We start from the raw sequence: 21,010 nt of genomic DNA, 5'->3' as shown, positions 1-21,010 counted from the left end.
AATAAAATCCTTATCTGCGCGGAAATTTATCCACTCGCAAAAGGAAAGAAACAATCTTCTATCCATCTGTTTTACAGGCGCGCCCGCATAATGTACTCGCCACTGCTGACACGGAATGGCGAGACCACACCATATGAGCCGCCCCTCATCATCAATGCAATCACATAGGTTTTACTGCGTAAGCAATACTACTCTAGGTTTCGAGCGTTCAGTGTAGCTCGGCGGTAGCCACGTCTTACCCACGTGACGCCGTGACGTCACACCCCACGTGACACAAAAGCGAGAAATGGACTCCCAACTCAAGCTGTCGGCGTGGCACGGTCGGAGCCGCAGCTCAGTTGACAGGAGCTGCCAACTTGGGTCTCTCGTTACACATGCGATATCTATGTGAGAATCAGCCTGCTAGGACCCTGGCATTCACGTTACCCCTATAGGTCACTAAAGCACATTCATAAGGCTTGGTTAAAGCGGGGCTTTATATGTGGGCTGAGGAAGAAGAAAAAGAGAAGAACGCTCGGCAACCCACAGCTAATGCTTTCGCTCAATATTTGGTTCAGCAGCGTTGAACTTTTGTAACTATCTTGTCCTGTATTAAAATCTCATTAACATAATAAATATATTCAAAAAGCTCGCGAGGAATTTTGGTTTTTGCTATTTAACAGGAAAAGCTTTCCTCTTTGAATTCTTATGGTAGTATTAGCTGCTCAATGCGAGCAGAGCACAAATTGGAAAAGCGAGATTTTCTGCAGATTAGAAGATTGGGCCACACCATCAATTGTTTCATGACAGTATTTATTGCACAGTGTTAAAATATTACTCCACAATTAAATTAGGCTTCAGGAAAGCGACATTTGATACAACGTCGATTATGGTGGATCTCATAGACAAAAATAAGGCTGGCCCTGAAATCATCGAACTGCAGTCGAGCTGGATAATTGCGCCTTTTCCTCAAGTCTCTTGCATGCAAATCATGTTCCTTGTAAGCGCGCTGACTATGTGGTGCAACTCAACTGCCTAATTCTTTCGCATTCCTCTGCGCGCCAAGACATACGAGGAAAATGCATGCAAATATTACCAAAAGAAAACCTGCGTAGTGTCTTTTAACACACCGACGCAGAGTGTTTTTGAGGCGATAAAGCAGTCTTCATCAGTTCCTAGAAGCCGTGCCTCTATATAAAAGCGGCTGCTTTTCAATTGCCTCAGTATTCCAGGAGAGACTCTGCTTTCGACTGGACCGCTTTTTTTTTTTGCGTCATGTTCAACATGAGACCGGCGACAGTGCTCCTGGTCATTGCGATACTAGGTAAGGATTCACTTCAAAGGGAAACAAGCGTTTATTATGATTTTTAAGCTATTCCCAAAATTATATTGCGTTAAATAGGTTGGCTTTATTTTATTCGCACTCACTGGGTATCTAATTTAATTAAAACGGGGCACCATGATTCAGAGCCAGCATGCTAGGGTGGAAATGCGGCAGGTACAGTTGGTATTGAAATAGCAAGCCAGAGCCAGCGTAACGAATCGGCAAAAAGAGACAGAATTGAGCAGAAAACTGCGTCTGAGACCTCTTGTGCAGCAGGTTCACAGTGCGGCTATGCCATAGCAACCCTTCCCCAAGCAGCAGGAAACAAGGCGTCAAGGAAATGCCGCAGGGACAGATGGTACAAGAAGACCGGAGTTGAAAACTAGTTGGAAGCGCGGAGCAGTGGCAATCCCTGGGACGTCGGTTAGGGCACAGTGGTGCCTGGCTACACTCGTCACCACAAGGCGATGGAGGGATGGGGGGGGGGGGGGGGGGGAGGGAGGGGTAGACAGGCAGATGGCTTCTTCGGGCCCTTCAAATGGCGGAGACAGCTCCGGGATGGCAAGACGCTGGTTTCAACGCTTATTTCACGACCTTTTGACCATGCTTCTGTTTTTGTTGTTTTCGCGGTTGCCTTGTTTTTGTAATGTCAGGTGCTGTAGGAAAGAGGGAAGGAATAGTTCTCTAGGACGTAATTTGGCGGGAAAACGAAAGAATGTGCGTGCTTCGTGTCTGCAGACAAGGTGATTTGTATACTTAGTTTTTGCAGGGATAAAAGCTGTAAAATAATTTAAAAGTAATTGTAATGTAACTTCATTACTTTTTAGGAGCAGTAATGAGTAATGTAATTTAATTACTTTTCAAAAGTAATTTTACCATGTGACATATATATATATATATATATATATATATATATATATATATATATATATATATATATATATATATATATATATATATATATATATATATATATATATATATATATATATATATAGAGAGAGAGAGAGAGAGAGAGAGAGAGAGAGAGAGGGCGAAGTGTACGCTTCATTTACAGAAACATTTTATTGGACTAGACGTTTTGACCAGAAGCTGGCCTTCATTAGGAGTGCCTTCTTCTGCCAGCTTCTGGTCGAAACGTCGAGTCCAATAAAATGTTTCTTTAAATGAAGCGTACACTTCGCTCTGTAATAATTGTTTAAGCGGCCAAGTACGTTTAATGTTCTCGCATCCTGTGTATATATATATATATATATATATATATATATATATATATATATAGAACAAAGAACAGAAAGTAACATGGCAGCGAAGATGCATTCCCAAGCCTTGCAACTCTTAGAGTGGCCGCTACTCTGGTGGAGCGATATTTAGGGATTTTTGGTAGCTTTTCGCATATTACGACACCGCGAAAACTCAAGCCAGTGATATCGGTTATTTCAGAAATATCCGCTCGCGTCTAGTGAGCGTATGGGCAGCCCACTTCGCAAGCTGGACATAATGTGTTAACGGCGCGTGCCGATGACGATAAATAATAAAAATAGCGATTTCATAGCCATATTTATTCTCAATTTAAATAATGCTTGCGCCTGATTCTCTTAGGCCCTAGCTGATATTAAAAAGAAAGGAATCTATGCACAGCAGCCTTTTAAAACCTAAAAGCTTCTCCTTACAGCTATGACCCTCGCCTTTTCAAGCGGAGAGTGTCCCTGCGTGCCTGAAACAATCCATTATTGTTCTTTTTCAGCTCATGTTTCGATCCAAGGAGACTGTGCTGGCAAGCCGTGTGAGGACGTAAGTTCTTGTTTTAGCAATTTTTGTACTCTACTTTGGCCTGTAATGTTTTTCATATTACTTTAATTAATACTGATGTGTTTACTAATGCGTAGATTAGGCTTGCCTAATGGGATCCATATATCACAAATGGCATTTCTTAAGGCCCGCCTCCACAAGCACGTCTCCTCTTCATGTCATCTGCAATTGATTGCGAACTAAATCAGATACCGCGCAGGTCTTTCATTACATGGTATTTCATTACTTCTGCATTTCGTAACGCTGTTATAGATTTTGTAGAAGTGTGTGTTTGTGCTATGTTTAATTTGTTATTTGCTGTTTGTTTTTTTCTTTTATGTTATACCCAATCCGCTCTCGCTTAAAAGTTGTGAGGGTAAATAAATAAATGAATGAATAAATAAATCTACAGTGCGCAGGACTGGCGGGCTAAAATACAAATTATGCTTCAAAACAACGTCTTCTTTTTCTTTTCTTTTTTTCAGAGACCGTGCGCGCCAACAGAAGACTGCTTTCCCATCATTTGTGAGGAGGGAATGTGCAAATCGCGAATCTGTAAGTATCACCGCGGTCTCGAAAGACATCTCTCGAATGAGGATACGGCAACCTAAAGGCGCACTTAAGAAACAAGGAATAAATTCATTATTCGCTTATACGCGTGCACTAGCTTTGTGAAGTGGGCACTAGTAACGTAACTGGCTACTCATCGGCACAAATTTGAAGGAAGAACTACAACTAACAGAATGTAGAAGCCAGCAGCCACTGACATAAAGTAAAGCTTTAAAGCAACAATTAATCGTGCAGGTAATTGACTAAAAAATATAACAAAAAGCAACCGCACGCCGTTGGGGGGATCCGAACCCACGACCTCCGAATTTCGCATCCGGTGTTCTACCACTGAGCTGGCTACGGCTGTTCCATCTTTTGCTTTCTTAGGTATTTGTATTAAGTGTAAACTATCCTTAAGAGTGTTCGCTAGCGCCACCCATCACCATAGCGGCGGATGAGGTTCGTCCTGTGATATCGCGACTGCCAACTTGAACGTGATCTGACGGGGAGAACGAGAGCTGGGTGGCAAATAATCTTACGTTGCTAATGAAGTAGAGGCCACCTGATTTGGAAGCCCTCGTTAAGCTAAGTAGCAAGTCAGGGCAGGGAAAATGAGGCTCTTCGTTATGAGATAAAGAAAAAAAAAGCAGCCAACTGACGCGAACAAAATCATTTAAAGTATTTCTCGCGTTGATGAATGAGAGTGAGTAACTTGTACGAAACGGAGCTGGCACGAAGGTCCTTTTATGGGACAGGGGGATTAGCGATAAGGAGATCACATTTTGACGTCAGTGCCTGCCTCAGGTGCGAACTCCCAGAGGGATAGCAGAGTGGGATGGGCCCGAGCGCCGTCGTTCTTCGATGTAGTCCATGCAATGAATGTGGTGACATGACCTGTAAGGTATGATTCTCCTGATATCTTGGTAAACCGGGCCGTTTAAAACATGCGCCGCATCGTTGGGCGGGCCTCATGTTGCATTTTCTGCAAGAAACTCTGACCCATGTTCGCCGTTGCATTCTTGCGCATGAAGTAATATTTAATTGTGAAGGTAATTATTCAGAAAGTACAGACGAAAAAAAACGCACGATGTCGGTGGAATTAGAACCCGAATCTGGCGTTTTTGATGGTCATAGCTCCTTTATAAGCTACTTGTACTGAAGTATAAAGCTCGACAATTTATACCACAAGTTCACAACTACAGCATCGCAGTACATAACATAAAAAGTGCAGTAAACGCGTCAAGGAGAGGATAATTTTTAGCGACCCTATTCTCTGTAGATGTATAGCAAGCTTGCACTACAATAGAGAACAACACACAATGCCCAATAAAGCACCAATAATAGCACCGTGAGTGTTGCAATAGGTAATGGCAAGAGAATATAAACTGGAAGAGCGCAATCAGATTATCAACAGGGTGATCCCATGTTAGGATGTAACCGAGAGATTCTGCACTGATACATAGCACCGGAACGCTATGCCCGTGTTGACCTCAACACAGGTAAGACCAAATATTAGAATAACTAACTTTTTGTGGTTACATAAAGTTAAAGTGAAACATCTTTAAAGTATTTAAAATCAGCGAGCAATAGTTTTTGCTATATCTCAGGCACTGTTCTATTCGAACAGAAGACAATACTAACGCTTTGTTCTAATCATGTGGGTGTGTTGTTGTGACAATCATAAAACAATATTATACACATACTTTAGGCACTGATATTATTAAAAACCAAGCAAGACAAATTCACATCATACGTGTAAACGCCGACGTAACGGAAATAACAGCACCATAACCAAGACCTGAGTTGAGGCAATTTCGAAGCAAAGCACTCCTTCAATGCTTGGAGACTATTGCTGTTTACGCCAGCACCACCACCCGCGTAGATGACGTTCTATTACCAAGTGCTTCATGTCCTCTTTATTTAACTCGAGGGTCCACCATGACTATATTGCCGTTGTGTCGATATCTACTATTTCTCTCCTATACGGTTGTCCTTTCAACGAAATACGCACGCCATCTCAAAGGAGTAAGCAAAGTTTTTCTATTCGATTCGCTGCCGCGTTGAATACATTTAACTTCCATCGCCCTTCTCTCATGGTCTTCTTTTAAAGCTGGGGCAATTATTGTTTACCTTGCGCTGTAAATTGCATCCTCATCAAGCTGCCCTTCAATCATTCATCCGTGCAAACATCTGTGATCACTCGATCAGCCATTGAAGAGCCTTATTTTATTTCGATGCCGCACTTGAAACAATGCAATTCGAATTTTAAGAAAAACTGCGCTTGATTGTACGGTTAGATAAACTATTGATTATCGAAACGTTTCTGAAAACTTTGTGTCCCCTTTGGCGCAGCTTTCTTAACATGATGTGTTTACATTTGTTTCTCGCAGGTTCACCTAAAAGCAACCATAAGACGTGACCGATTCTCCCAAAGAATGCGGGGTAAACATTAACGAGCAGCGCTTGTAGAATGTGAAGCTTGCATTATTCTATAAGTTCATGCATTTGCGTTGAGAGAAATAAAGATTTAGAGAATACCTGAACTTTCGCCTCTCCTAACGTGATTTTTGAAGAAACCGTGAAAGTGTGCTGCTGTAAATATTTGGCCTGACGCTTTTATTTCAGATGAGGTTATATTTCTCCCAAACCTGAGCTCGGCAGGCTGCGCAAATAGCTGGGCATGATGTGTCTGGTCATCGTAGTTGGGCATGCTGTTACGCTGCACATACCATGCACAAACAATGACGTACGGCACAGCCATCACTGGGCAACAGGTCGCGGACTGCGGAGCAGTTATTTTCTTGCGATATCCTAATGTATTCTTAAATTGTTCCTGGTTTTCTTTTTTTCTTATGCAATAGTGGTTGACAGCGTTGAAGTGTGTCTTTAAGATCATATGTGCAACAGTCTTCAAGGTTCCATTTTGTTTCCTCCCTCCGTATCAGGTGTGCGCTTAAGGTCGCCAGGGCAAATAAATAAATAAACTACCAGCTGGCCAACTTTGGATCACCTCATATATGGAAGCGCGCTCCTCTGGTTTCATGTCCGAGCAAGAATTGTCATCATGGAGAGTCATTCCTCTTTCTTCTGCGCAAGAGCCATTCCGTTCTGCCCTGCTCGAAAAGCTAGATCTTATAATATCCGCTCAGTTAGCAGTGGTATCCTCACGCTAGCAAGTAAAAGTGAAGTGCTTTTTCATTTTCCCACCACGCCGTTGTTTTCTAAAGCTTCATGATTACTCGAAAGTAAATCAAAGAAAAAGAAAAGAGCTCCCCAACACAGCCATCATCGTCACACATTCGAATCGCGACTGTTGAAAAACAAATTCGCAACACCCGTTTCTGACAATCCGTGTACTATGGTTAGCTATATATCAAACGCTATCGATCTGTCTTTGGTACAGCGGCGGACCTAATCTCCGAAATACTTCCAAATATTGGGAGCATGCAGTCGGGACTCGGTAAGCAGAAAACCCTATTAGCCACCATACAAACCTCAATAACAAGGTGCCCACTTCGGCGGCCTCGACTTGAGTTTTAGCCTGCCAATTCCCTTCTTCATGACGACAAAAACGGGTGTCTACCATGTTTAGGACTTCCATTCCACGACACATTTGAGTTGTGACCTACAAATCGATATAGCAAACGCCCGAGCACCAAGGACTTAACATGCCTCACTTCGGTAGCGATTTGAAATTAGAGAGCGACTGAGATATTCTAAGCACTAACAAACTTTTTTTTTCTTCTACATCTTGTATGAGTTATTTATTTCTGTCACAAAAAGGTCTATTCCCCCATCGACGCCTAAAATTACCGTGCTACGTGGGCATATGCGTGAATCTCACATCTTTAGAAGAACTGATCCGTAAGCGCAATGCTTGGCCACTTTCACGTAATTTGCCACTCCTGTCTAACTTTCATTGAAGCTGCGCCAGGTTAGTATGATCACGTGTATACTGTGTAGTTCTTCTGGCTCATATGGAAAGAACTTAAGTAAAACTTTTTGCTGAGCGAGATGCTTCACTTTGTCATCGGTAACTAGCTTAGCGAAACATAAAAAACAAGGGGCAATAATTGAACGGAAAAATTGGCAGTGGCTTAGTTCGGCTGCTCCAAGATATACGTAGCGAGAGCTACTTTTCTGGTTTCGGCATGTTGTAAAGATTATTGTTGCTTATATTGATTAGCAGTGAAGCGACATTGGTCGTCACATTTCATTTTTATGCAAAGAAAGACAGTCAGCTCGGTGATCAGTATAGTAACGCGTCGCCGTTTCAATTGAGTGTATGTAGAATTTTTGAATGTACAGTTTCTATTTGATAGATGAAATCAATGGCAGTCTCTCACTGTGGGGTTGCAATTTTGGGATTTGAAGCCAAATTAAAGTCGAATCTATGTTTCCAATGATCACTTAACGAGTCCTCCTCCCTGTTGAAGTCCCTCAAAGTTACGCGCACCTCCAAACCCGTGCCGTAAGCTGGCACACAGGTGGCAACCACATTAATCAAGTCCGACAGGTGTTTTGCGGCGCCACGTGAATTTCTTGAATGACAATTACGCTCTCCATAAGTCTAACACAGCAGGCTTCTCTCTTGTTCACTGCGTTCGAAAGCAGGTGACTGACAGCAGTGACGCCTTGTCTGACGTAGATGCAGACTCCGGCTTTCTCATTAGGTTCAAGACGACTGGCATCAGCAGCCATGTTACACAACCAGCCTTTAAATCCTCTTCCGTTGCTGCCGTCGGTTCCCCCAATCTTCCAAATGCTCCATCTGAGCTGCTATGCGCCGCCTGCTACGCTCTGCATCCTGGCGTCTCCGTTTGGCGAGACATTGTTCTCTCTGTTCAGGCATCTGTGCTGCACGCTTGGCTTTTCGGTATTTCGGGTAGTTAATACAGCTGTTGGGCCTCCGCTGTAAGAAAGCGATGAGCCCCCTTCGGACATCGTAGAGGTAAAGGCACTTCTAGAGGAGTTAGCACAGAAGCCCGAGGAAACTGCCCTAGTAGCATTGCGATGCCGACGTTTTGCATGTAGCATCGCAGAACGTTGCAGTGTCAGTTGAGTAGGCGGGTGTGGCTACTGTATCCCTGGAAAGTTTACCGGATACAAAGCAGCTGGCCCCATAGGAGAATGACGAACATGAGAGTCCACAAGATGGCTCTGAGAACGACGAGGCCGGTAGCAATGAGATGGCCAGTGTCAAGAACCACAGTCCGAGTTTATCAGAGGCGGATGCTAATGCGATGCCCGCGGTGCCGTTCCCAAGCATTGCTAGCACCGCAAATTTAGACGTAGCTTTCGCGGAAGCTGACACTACCGATGTCGCCAACACACCTCGTTACTACCAGTCGCAGAGGATGTGAAGGATGAAAGAAGTTTGCACGATAATAATGCAGCGGACACAAAGAAAGTCTGCCTGCTGGTTGTAGCCGTATTAGAGCAGGTGAGTCCTGGGGAAGGCCCGAGATCGTTCGGAATGAGGGCCTCCGCGACGAAAGCGAAGGAGTTTAGATCCGCCTTTTGACCGCAGCCGACGGGACGCCAAACAAAACAGAGCGTGAACAGTTGCTGCGAGCGCCGAGGAAAGCGGACAGAGTGCAACAAGCTTACGAAAACGCGACTAGTGAGTCGTCTATTTCCTTTCTGCACGAGTCACCGTCGATAAGTGGTGACAACGTCTACTTTCCGCGTACAGTGAGCGGCACAGACCCACTACCGCTGAGATAGATAGCAAAACCTCTAGCGCCAGGGTAGGGTCGCGGGAAGAAGTAACAAGCGGCCAGGAATGCCAATGGGCAATCCAATCCGAGCAAAAGACTGCCGACACCAAATTAGGAGACGTACTGGGCCGCTAATATTTGTGCGCGCGCGAGGCTAAGGGCAGGCATTACCGCAGATGACGCCGGCGCTGCGTTGGTAAGATCGGAGCCCAAGCATAGGGTGTGGTCAGCGCGGGACCGTTTGGTAAAGATTGTGCAGGTGTTCGACCCGGGAGAGTAGGATTGACTAGCTGGTCTCACTTTGTGCACATTTCGACTTTTTTTCTTTTTGTAGAAGTGTATCCAGTGCTCCGGCTCGAGCATGTGTGCGGATAGTGTGCGAGAGGGGGGGAGGAGCACGTTGAAGCCGTGTGTAGTCTTCCAGCATAGAGAGAACTGATGATCAAGACGAACTGATTGCCGCTGCCAGATTTCATCCTCAGAGGGCGTGTGTGACTGTGTTGCATGTCTGCGAACTGTTTGGTTATGCAAGCGCCCATGACTGTGAACGCGCAAAAGCAAATGTGGTTTGCCTATTTATTTTTACTTTTTTCATGCTCCTGTTTTTCGTGCTCGGTCCTCTTTAAGCAGGAGAATACTTTTGTGTCATCGCAGACAGAGGCGGTTATTGTCGCGTAAAAGTGAGCCTCACAAAGCAGGTTTCTTGCGGCCTTTTTTTTTTCTTTTTAGTCTAATTGAGCGCATTGGATGCTCAATTACCCTCTCAGGGGGAATGTGTAAGGACTGTGCTCTGTTCGGCCTCAGCGATTGTTGTATTGCCTGGGCGAGTTTCTGTGCCGGACTTTCATGCATGCGTTGATGTACTTGTGTTTTTGTGAACATTTCTCAGCGCGGTGTCTTAGCGTTGAACTGCGCGCGCTTTCTATTTTCTTTAAGGGAGCGCGTGATTCTCAGAAGGAGTGCATTAGCTCTATAGCTCTCAGTCCGGACACATGCGGTGTTTGTTTATCCTTTGCTATTGGAAACGGGAGAAGTGCTCCTTTTGCCTCGACTCGAACTCTCATTAACGCAGCCTCCCGCTGTCCCGTTTCCCGAGTGCGAGCGGCCGGAGGCAATAAAACTATCGAGAGGGGTCAGGCTTTCGTCGCGCTGTACTGCGACGTGTAGCGCACATCTCGTGCTCTTTGCGAAGGTTTTCGAGGAGAGAGTTTGCAGTGGTTTGTGTTTTCGTTTTGACTTGTGGAAAGGGGCGCCTTCTCGGCTCATCTCTGGAGCGCGGGACTGTGCCCCAATCTCTTTTCGGTGGAGCACCGGGAGAAGCGGTTGCTTCGGGGCTCGTGCAAGAAGCGCCAGCTCGCCTGCGGGGACGCTGAGGTCCTTGTCCCTCTGTTTAGCGACCGCGACTGGTTGTCATTCGGCTTGACTCTTGCACCATTTCTTGTTTTAATCTTTATAAAGTTCTCCGTTGCTTACCAAGTTGATCCACCAACTTACTGGCTTGCTCCACCATCCAGTCACCATTCAACACTGACCGAAAAAACATTACTATAATTTTTTATTAAGTGTGATGACGGCTCGATTGCAGCGTAATATACCCATCGTGTTGTGCCCCAGGGTGGTGAGCTGAGCCCTACTTTGTTCAATTGAACACAAATCGCCCTCCCAAAGAACCTTCCTTCCACCGCCCAGATATAAATGCACGCCGATGACATCTGCATTTGGGCCTCCTCGGTGACGCGTCTCCAGGTGCGTGCAAGACTTCAACTGGCAGCAACAATAACTTCGTTTTATCTTCAGAAGCAAGGTATCAGCGTTTCACAGAAAAAGTGCGTGCTAGTGGCATTTACAAGCAAATCTATGAATCAATATCCGGTGTGCACTGCTGGTGATGGCATCACTTACTACAAAACTCATCGTTTCTTAGGGATTCTGGTAGACTGCAATTTATCATGAAGCCCGCGTTGCACCCTATTGCCCTCACTTACTCGGCTTTCTTGGATGAAAATAATGGGGCCTCGTCGGTATACAGTCAATGCTGCAGTAGTAAAGGGCACTATTTTTAGGATTCCTGCTGTACAGTACACCCGTGCTTTCAAACATGTGCAAGACTAACTTGCGTGTCCTCCAGACAGTACATGGTAAGGCCCTTCGCACATGCCTGGGCCTCCCTCAGAGTGCATCAACACTGGAAACTGTTGCACTCGCCAACAACCACCCCCTTTCAAGACTCTTTGCGAATGCACATACGACATGGGTCGATAGCATCACCTTGCGCAAATGCATGTGCAGAGACCACACTCTGTATTTGCAAAAATCATAGCAACGCACCGGTCTTTCATACCAAAACAGTTTACTCCGGCAGCCCGACCTCCATCACCAGTGTGGTGTCTGCAGCTCCAATGTGTGCGCCTTGCTATTTCGGGGATATCGAAGAAATCGAACTTATCAATGCCAGCCCTTCAGCAACTAACACTGTTCATGTGACACAATGACTATTGGGACCGCATACACGTCTATACAGATGGCTCGGTAACCTAGCTCTAACATTTCTGCATGCGCCGTCGCCGTTCCTGTGATACAAGCAAACGTTACCACTTAATTTCGCTTAAGACTACCTCTACTGAACCAGAACTGGCCTCAATTCTTCCTACTGTAAAGTATATCTGAACAAGCTCCACAAAAATTGGCTGTGTTCTGTGATTTCAAACCTGCCCTAAAATGTATTCAATCGGTCTTGAGCCATGGCGACCATGAGCAACTTGTAGCGGAGGTTTGACATCTGCACCACCAGGTATTACAAGAGGGTGACGAAATAATCTACCAGTGACTACCAGGCCATAGTGCAAATGTTGGCAACAGCTTAGCTGACGATGCTGCTCGATCGGCTCACGATACAACCAACATTGTCGAGATACTATTAACAAGAGCCAACGCAGCAAGGCACTTTCGACTGATCGCCTGAAACGGGACTAAAGAATCATGGTCTGCGCCTGGAGGGTGCAGACCACTTTGACCAGTTACTTCAACTGCCGGTACCATTCGGCCTCCCCCGCTTTGATGTTACTATGTTGTGTCACCTGTGGCTAGGAGTGGCGTTTAAAAACGCCTATTCCCACCTCATAGGCATTGCAGACTCTCCAAGGTGTGAGCAGTGCGGGTGTGTTGAAACTATTGGGCACATACTATGCGACTGCCCTCAGTTTGAGCGTAAGCGTGCCTTCCTGGCTGCTACACTCCGCCACTTGGACTCCCGCGCTCATACTGAAGCTAAGATTCTGGGTTAACAAGATACTTTGTTGGGCCCTTGGATGATTCATTCTTCACAAAGAAAATTAATGAAGGCGCTCCTTAACTTTTTTTAACGGACTCGAGGTTGAGTTCAAGACTTTAACTGTATGCCCTTTACCCCCTTAAACACTTTTTGGTTGCGTGTGAATGGCTCTCCGGGCCGCCAACCGCTTATTGAGACATAGGAAGAAAGTAGCTATGGAGAACTAAATTAAAACTGTTCACTTCGTCAACGGTTTTAGCTGAGAGTAAATTTTCAATCACTCGTCTAATGGACAGTTAACTAAATGGGACAAAAATCAGGACTGATGCATTTTCTACTCGCTATTCCTTCTCGTGCATTAAACAGGTTATATTCTATTTCCCGCTAAATTTTATGTAAATCCAGGTAATTGTTTTTTTATGATGATGATGCGTAAAAATAAAATATATTTCAGGAAAAAATATTCCGACATTGGCGAGCGTTCATGCTTGAACATTTTTCTTTATTGTTGCTGGATGCTTTTCTGCAGCGGCCTTCATTAGAGAGGTCACTTGCCATACGGAACGCCTGAAAAGTAAGAAAACGACCAGACATTATTAATGCTTTTTTATACCCACATTCAAAAGAAATAGTGGAAATTTGATAAGTTGAAGCGCCATCATATCAACTAGGCTTTATCAGTAAAACCATAGGAATCATAGGAACCATAGGAATTAAAGTCAAGAATTCCATCAGATCTTTTCTTTACATTCCAAACCTAGTAAACTGTCTACATGCGACTGGCTCCAGTAATACGGTTATATCGCAAGCTTAGGCATTTCTCCACATCTTTCTGTACAGAAAGTTTCTTTTCAGTCCGTGGAATGCTAATAAGCACCTGCAAACATATTGTACTGAGCTTATATGATTTTAGGTATTTCTCAACTGCTTCGATAAAACATAGTGCTGGGCAAGTTGGTGGATCATACTAAGTACGAAAACAGCGCAAAAAATGACAACCACAGAAGAGCACACGACATACAAGAACAACGTGTTCTTTCGTGTCGTGTCCTCTTCTGTGGTTGTTTCTTTTTGCGCCGTCTTCGTACAGTGTACAATACCCAACTGCCGTAGCAGCTAGTTCCCATATTTTCGCTAACAAACGTATAGGACCGTTCCTTGGCCTGGGCGAGCGCAGCCAGCACAAACATAATGTTACGGACGAGAAAGGAGGAAGAAGCGGGCAGTGGCGCTGGCAGGAGCGCTCGTACTTGGCCCGCCAACATTTCATTACAACATCATCTTAATATCATCTACCATCATCTCTCCGTTCTCTCTCTCTTGTGTTCACCGGCTTGCCGCCACGTAACAATATATAGGCCATTGGGATAAAATTCTTGTCTTACAGTGAATATAAGAGGGCTGATGATGTTGACAACAGAAGGTTAGCAAGAAGAGTTGTACCATACAGACTCAAAATGATATGTTTTCTCTCCTTCATGTGTTCTTAGCAGAAAAAAAAATGTTTTCGTTTCATAGAGTCGCATGTATACGTAAGACTATTCAGGAACACATCATGGTTGGTAGGTCGTGCATTGTCATCTTTCTTAGACCCATTCATCGGCATGTGCTTTCAATTTACTGCACAATGAATGAACTCCATTTTCGATCATGTTATGCCTCTTTCTTTGTCCTTCTTGGAGCGAAAGATCATGTTATGCCTCTTTCTTTGTCCTTGTTGGAGCAAAAGAGTAAAACTCAGCGAAGAAGACTGGACGAAAAACTCACGCAAGCACAGACAAGGCGCAGTGCTTGCGTGTACCTTTCGTCCCGTTTCCTTTGCGCAGTTTTACTATTTCGCTTCAACTGTACCATCTAGCCATCAGGGCATTCCTGTTGGCCTGCTGCACTACTCTAAAAGCTGAGACATCTGAAAACCTATACACTAAATTCAAAAAAAAAAAAAAAAGCGCGAACACCTAACCTTGATCATCTTGGTGGCCTTTAGTGGGCATCGGCTACTTACATCTTTGGCCTTGGCCTCCACGGCATGGGGGTCGGCGGCAGTGACCAGGTCCGCAGTAGTACCCTGGCTTACACCGGCGTCCCTACAGAAGAAAAACGTATACAAAGTCCTCTAGAGGGACAAATTATCAGCCACTTTACTTTACGTTGGACGCACGAACTTCGTTGCCGGCAAAGTTCTAACGTTTCCGCAGTCGACTAAACTCATTGTCCAGCTCTTTGCTCGATACTGTCGAATGACACGCTAGCATGCCAATGAGGAAGATGTCTATACTTATAACCTCCTATGAACCGGCCATCTTAAATTTCGTCAAAACTTTGCACAAAGAAATCGCAGGTGACCAATTGCCCTTGAGAGAGATATATATTGCTCTGCTCAGAATCTTTGTATCCAAAGCTTCTAAGTTACCTTAAGAGCATGCCCTAATCACTGGGTGTAATATGATTCACACTGTGCCTTTCCTGTTAATGGTGCTAGGGGATTTAAAATTCTGGCAAAATGTTCTGTTCTTGACTGAAAAGCTTGTCTCTCACTTTGTCTCTTCATTTGAGCTCTTCAAAAGAGATGACTGACATCGAAAACCTTTTCGGTAACAGTAAACAAGAAAAACAAGCCGATGAACGCTCGCTTCAACAGGTCCCAGAGTATGCGCACGCATACTCTGGCGCATATACTAGCGCCAGTATCAGTACAGTTAACTTTATACACTCATATTTGAGCACCCCACCGTGGTGACTCCGTGGTTAGGGCACTCAACTGCTAACAGTAAGGCCGCAAGTTCAACCCCAGCGGCAGCGGCCGTGTTTCGGTACAAGGCGCCCGTGTGGTGTGCCCAATCAGTGCACGTTAATGATACCCAAGATCGCCAGGTGAGCGAGATTATCCAGAGCCATCCACTATACGGCGCCTGGCAGTCTATGTCGCCTTGGGACGTTGAGCACTATAAAACAAATCAGATGATAACATGTATGGGCAATTAAAGCTCTCACTGTGCTTTGGGAAGGGCATAATTTTCGCTAGTTGGGCAATACACAGCACGCAGGTGAAATGTCAAGGCGCACGAAAAAATATTTCCACCATATTTAGGGGCGTCAATTATACGATTCTAAAGGACTCAAAAATATCGCTGGCACAATTTATGTTGCTCTTCTGAGTATGGTGCACATATTTTAATTTACGACGTTTACGCGAAAGCTGTATATAGCTTGCCTTCGTAGCCGTTTTGCTGCGCTTTGGTGGATTTCACTGAGTAATTACTCCCTTATTATGGTATTTACACGTGCCAGAAGTACGAAACTGCGATTCTGAAAGACTGGCGTTAGGGAAGTCTTACATCAGCCATCAGCATTCAATAACTCTATTAACGCACATTTCTAGAGTACCCCTACAGCGGTCACTGTTTTATACTTTGCTTTGATCGAAATATAGCAGCTGAGGCCGGAATAAAACGTACTGCCTTCTCCTAAATTTCACAGCACCACACCCGGTGTCATTGCGGGGGGCAACTATAGTCGCCACCTTCATTACTCAGCCTAACGGCGCTTGCTGCAGGGCAAGCACCACTCACAGATGTCTTGAATTAACCCTTTCTGTGCTTACGAACCTTTATCTCACCTGACTTCCTAATCCCACCCGCATCCCCGGACTAAGTTGGCCTTCTGTTGAAATAGAGTCTTTGCCTTTGCGACCTCCAGGTATCTTCTGTTCTCGTATTACATGCCCTGCCAGCTTCTATTCACTCTTATCTTTATCTCTAAACATTAATAATTCGCATTTGTTCACTGACCAACTCTGCTTTCTTTCCTGCTCCTTAACTTTGACGACCGGCATTCCTCATTTCCTTAGCTCCGTGAGCTCTCCTCATTTCCCGCTCAGCCTCTTTCCTCAGCCTCTATCTGCCTTGTAGGTAAGTACAAGCAATGGCCAACTGTTCAATACTTATAGGTGACTGTTATACTTATAACTGTGCTTATAACTCTTAAGGTAAGGTAAATTCTTTGGTCTTGTAGCTGGTATGAAGTCGTCTATGTAATAATTTCTTGCATATACAATTATTTATACACATTCCTTGAAATTACTTGTCGGACTTTACAACAGCTATGGCGCTACCATTCTCATAAATGCGTAAATTACACCGGTATACAATGTATTTATTATGGTACCCAATCATTATCTTGTGGCTCATGCACCGTCTTAGTACGCTGTACCCAAAATTTTCCTTCTCACTCTTTGATAACGCATGACGTTGACAAGGTTATCTCGACGGCGGCTATGTTCGGAAGAATTCCTTGTAGCCTGTACAGCCTTCCTATATAGCTCTCGCTATATAGGAAGAATTGGCCAGTATGCGGCGCTTAGAATGTGAACCTCAGTGGTGTTCTTGTGGTAATGTTTATGCCGCATAAGCCCCATTGAAGCATAGAGAACAGGCGAGCATAGAGAAAATCGCTGTACTTTACAGGAGAACAAGTTTGGGAACTAACACGAGTATAAGCACGAGATTACCTTTTTTTTTTTTTTTTCATCACTTAACTGATTTTCCCTCAAACGAATCGGAAGTTTTCATTCTTGTTTGATAGAGAAACTTCGACTTACGAATGCAGGTAATATTCGCATAGCTTGCGTAGTGCTCTTGAATCTCTTGCATTACGTTCACAGTGGGCTTTCCTGCTGCAGCGATTCTTAAATGCACAAGTGGCTACAGCTGACACAGCAGAGCAACGCGTACAATAGTTTAAAGATTAAAATGTAGAACTCCTGGAATTACGTTGACGAGTACCCAAAACAAAGATGAATAGGAAGTTTGTCAACAACAACTCAATTTTAACGTTACTTCGCCGCTAAGCTGAACATTTTTCATAAGCAGTTCCACCTTGAGAAGAGCTATTTAGAACAGGACAAAAATCTAGCTCTTCCTTGATACATGATGCGTGATAATTGGTTGGACATTAATATTAGATCGTTTTGTTGTGATGGAGCCGCCTACGCAGGTTTATTACACATTAAGAAAGGAAACGTTCACTAAAATAAATAGAAAAACATTCCTTCCTATGTTAGCTAGTTTCAGTTACTGTTGGCTTTCTTAATATGTGTGCTCTAACGGGTTCCCGATTTCTCTATTCTTCTCTTATATGTATGAAGGTCGTGCAAATACGAGAAATTATCTCTTCTATAGTCTCATTTTCTTGTTTGTTCTTTATATATATGTGTGTCATCAATAAACGATGTAAGACGCAATGTGAAAAAATCAACCATGCTAAATGCGACAATCTATATTTACCGCGTGAGCTCTGCTTATCCATGTATGAATGAATGCAAAGAGCCTTTATTTGATTGAGGGGATCTCTGCCGCTGATTTGGTAATTAGGGAATTAGGATAGATGGGAGTGTAGCTTCTCGCTTCTTCACGGTTCTTCAAGCTGCTTCTCATTGCTTGCCGTGCTGCCGCGCTGCGTTTTGTAAGTTGACCTCTCTTACCTATATTGCTCGAAGCATGCCGCTCTTACTGCTATAGATGGCAATGGCATGTTGTATTTCGTTGCTTGATAGTATCTGATGGGCTAGGATGGGTATGTCGTCGTGTGGAATATGCGTAATTTCGTTTCTTCCTCGTGAAAAATATGCGCAATCTCGCAAACAGGCACCAGCATCCACGTATAATATCACAGTACTCCCCGATCATAAAATAAAAAGCTCCTCGTGATGTAATAGTGCAGTTATAATAAGACCACGCTTTATGACAAACGTAAGCTGGGAACCACTGCCTAAAAGCAATATTTGCACAGCTCCACAAGAATATGATGAACAAACACATGGAGAACAAATCTGAGTTGTCGGTGCTGGCTTGAAAGGTTATCGAGGGCGATAATTATTGTACTATAGGGCGCATGTGTCAAGTTCTCTGTCCCTTGGCTTAAGACGTCCATGTAAGTCCCCTATTTCTCTTAACAATAAACCTTGCCGAACTAACATTTCGAATGCAGTCATGTCTGAAAACATACGTTGCAATACTGTCCTCCTCCACCTCCGGGATAGCCGCCGCCTCCGCCAGGGTAGCCTCCACCTCCACCAGGGTAGCCTCCACCTCCACCAGGGTAGCCACCTCCTCCGGGGTAGCCGCCTCCACCCCCGTGTGGCGGGTAGCGGCCTCCACCTCCGTGCCTTTGTGAATAGGCTATGCACACTGCAAAGTGACACGAAAAAGAGTGATTTCATAAAAGGTTATTGTTGCACGTCATGCCTGTACGAACGAAAGCATCATATAACTCATGAATAACAGACAAGACATCCTATATCCCCGCACTGGTAATATAGCCGTACATACCACGGCTATTAAACTAGCTATTAGGGCGCCACAGAAAAGCACGAGCATTAATCCTGTTTATTGTGTTGATTTTAAAGGCAGCTTGTATAAATGTCACTAATTATTTCCCGGCGCAAACATAAACATCATGTTCAAGAACTTAGGTATAGGAATATATGCTCTAAACATGAACCTTCAATATGGAACGAATGTTTTGAAAATATTGCGACGTATTCCATAAAAAGGGCTTTTCAACGAAAGCCGCGCAATATTAGGCAAAGGAGAAAGAAAAGCTGCTGAGTTAAAGCAGAAGACAAAGCGCTTATTACCTTTCACATGGAGAAATAGAAAAAGGAATATAGAGCTTAGAGGAAAAGCACAAATTCATGTACAAAAATGTCATAGCCTACCGGGTTTGTATCATAGCTAATTTTGTCGAGGTCATACCTGACCGATTGCTACTTCACGCTCCCTTCATGCTGCATCAAGAAACCAAGAGTGCACATTCTGGTAAAGGCAACTTACAGCTCTCACTGTTTTTACATGGAGCACGATAAGCATATATTCTGTGATGCATTAATCAGACGTGTTTTCTCTGTTATGCAAATCGGAACCTCTCGTATACAAATGGGGTGTGAATGTTAAAGTTGGAGTACTTATTCCTAAAAAGATAAATTACTCCACGTATGCATCAACTCAGAATCAAATTTTCATAAAACATTTGGCTAAAAAAAATTAGTCTGCAGAATTGAATTGCCCACGGCTAGCATAAATGCCGATGCACTTTTTTACTTTAATTAACTTCGCGCTTTCTACGAAGTAAATGTGAATGCTACTTAGCCACAATAGTTTTCCGGTGCCGTGTTAAATTCCTAATACCGGAAGACGGGATCAAAAACAGTCAGGCGAAAATTATAGACCATCCACCTATCTGAAGAGTGCCTCAGAGATGGTGAGGTAAGCTTAGGGTCCATTTGTCTGGACGGTATTTTTCGTAATAAAATACGGCTCACTCGCTATCTCCCAAGCTGCTTTTCTTTCATCTCCCACATACTAAGCGGCAAAAATCCGGCGGGAGGGTTCCTCCCGGTGCGCATGCGCCATTTCTTCCATTTCAAGGTTATCGTAACAGTTACCTGGTTGGCTTATAATAACCTATTCAGAACGAAACTCATGAAAACAAAATGAGTCGGCTGCGAACCGTACGCAGAGAATCCTACTCACTCCTGTACGTCAATCCTAGAAAAATACACTAATATATGCTACTGTGACAACCGCACAAGTGTGGGCACCAGAAATATGTGACAGACACTAAACTTGGGAGAGGAATGGAGCCACGATATTCATCCTTTAGGTCCAGAAAGGATTAAAGTAGGCAGCGCAACTTCGAGCCTTTAACTTGAGAGTTCATTCTCGAGCATAGCGATCGCGCAACTTACCCATGAACAAGAGCAGCGCTAAGGCGAACATCACTCCTTTGGATCCCATGGCGGCGGTTGCGGAACCGGACACTTCTCAAGCCGGAGTGACACTGACCACGAATGACCCGTGTCGGGGTCCTTTTCAAGGGCAGCGCTTATGAAGTCACCGGCAGGGTGGCGGAGGGGAGGCCGGGCGTGATGCGATAAGATGCACGGAGCCAGGACATGTTCGGAAATCCTGTTTTGCCGTAATGCCTGGTCAGAGCCCTCTGGTGCAGTTCACCCTTACTCTTGAACTCTTCCGGTCTCAGGGCTGGCGGCAGTAGCCACTGCGCCACGCGGAACAACCGGATCCCCGTGCCTAGCGTTTGAAAGGCTGCACTCGCCCGAAAGCACGTAGACTTTATGCCCAAGTAAATCTCAGTAAACGTTCGATGCGCCGTTCGAAACGCTGACAACTACCCCCGCGCAGCCGCCCTTCTAAAGCGATTGGATGCAGACATGTCGAATTTTAGGGTAGCCTTCAGCCGTTGAGCACAAGACTGTATTTTTACGGTTTCTTCCCATGAACGCTACATACGACTAAAGGCCGACTGGTCAGAGCGTAGTATGTTCTCTATGGATTTCTCAAACTCAGCTAGCATGGT

The 21,010-nt window shown here is 44.5% G+C and overlaps 1 long non-coding RNA gene across 1 annotated transcript; it reads left to right on the top strand.

The window, feature by feature from the left end:
* The first annotated feature begins 1,224 nt into the window (after positions 1-1,224).
* Positions 1,225-6,169, top strand: LOC146208438 (uncharacterized). Its single transcript, XR_014703386.1, has 4 exons — positions 1,225-1,303; positions 3,051-3,097; positions 3,580-3,649; positions 6,034-6,169. It is a non-coding gene; the product is annotated as an uncharacterized LOC146208438 (long non-coding RNA).
* The last annotated feature ends 14,841 nt before the right edge of the window (positions 6,170-21,010 follow it).

This window comes from Amblyomma maculatum, chromosome 1, assembly GCF_055883805.1.
Source record: "Amblyomma maculatum isolate TAMU_Amacu chromosome 1, ASM5588380v1, whole genome shotgun sequence".
Taxonomy (NCBI): Eukaryota; Metazoa; Arthropoda; class Arachnida; order Ixodida; family Ixodidae; genus Amblyomma; species Amblyomma maculatum.
This window is presented reverse-complemented; position numbering and strand designations above follow the sequence as displayed.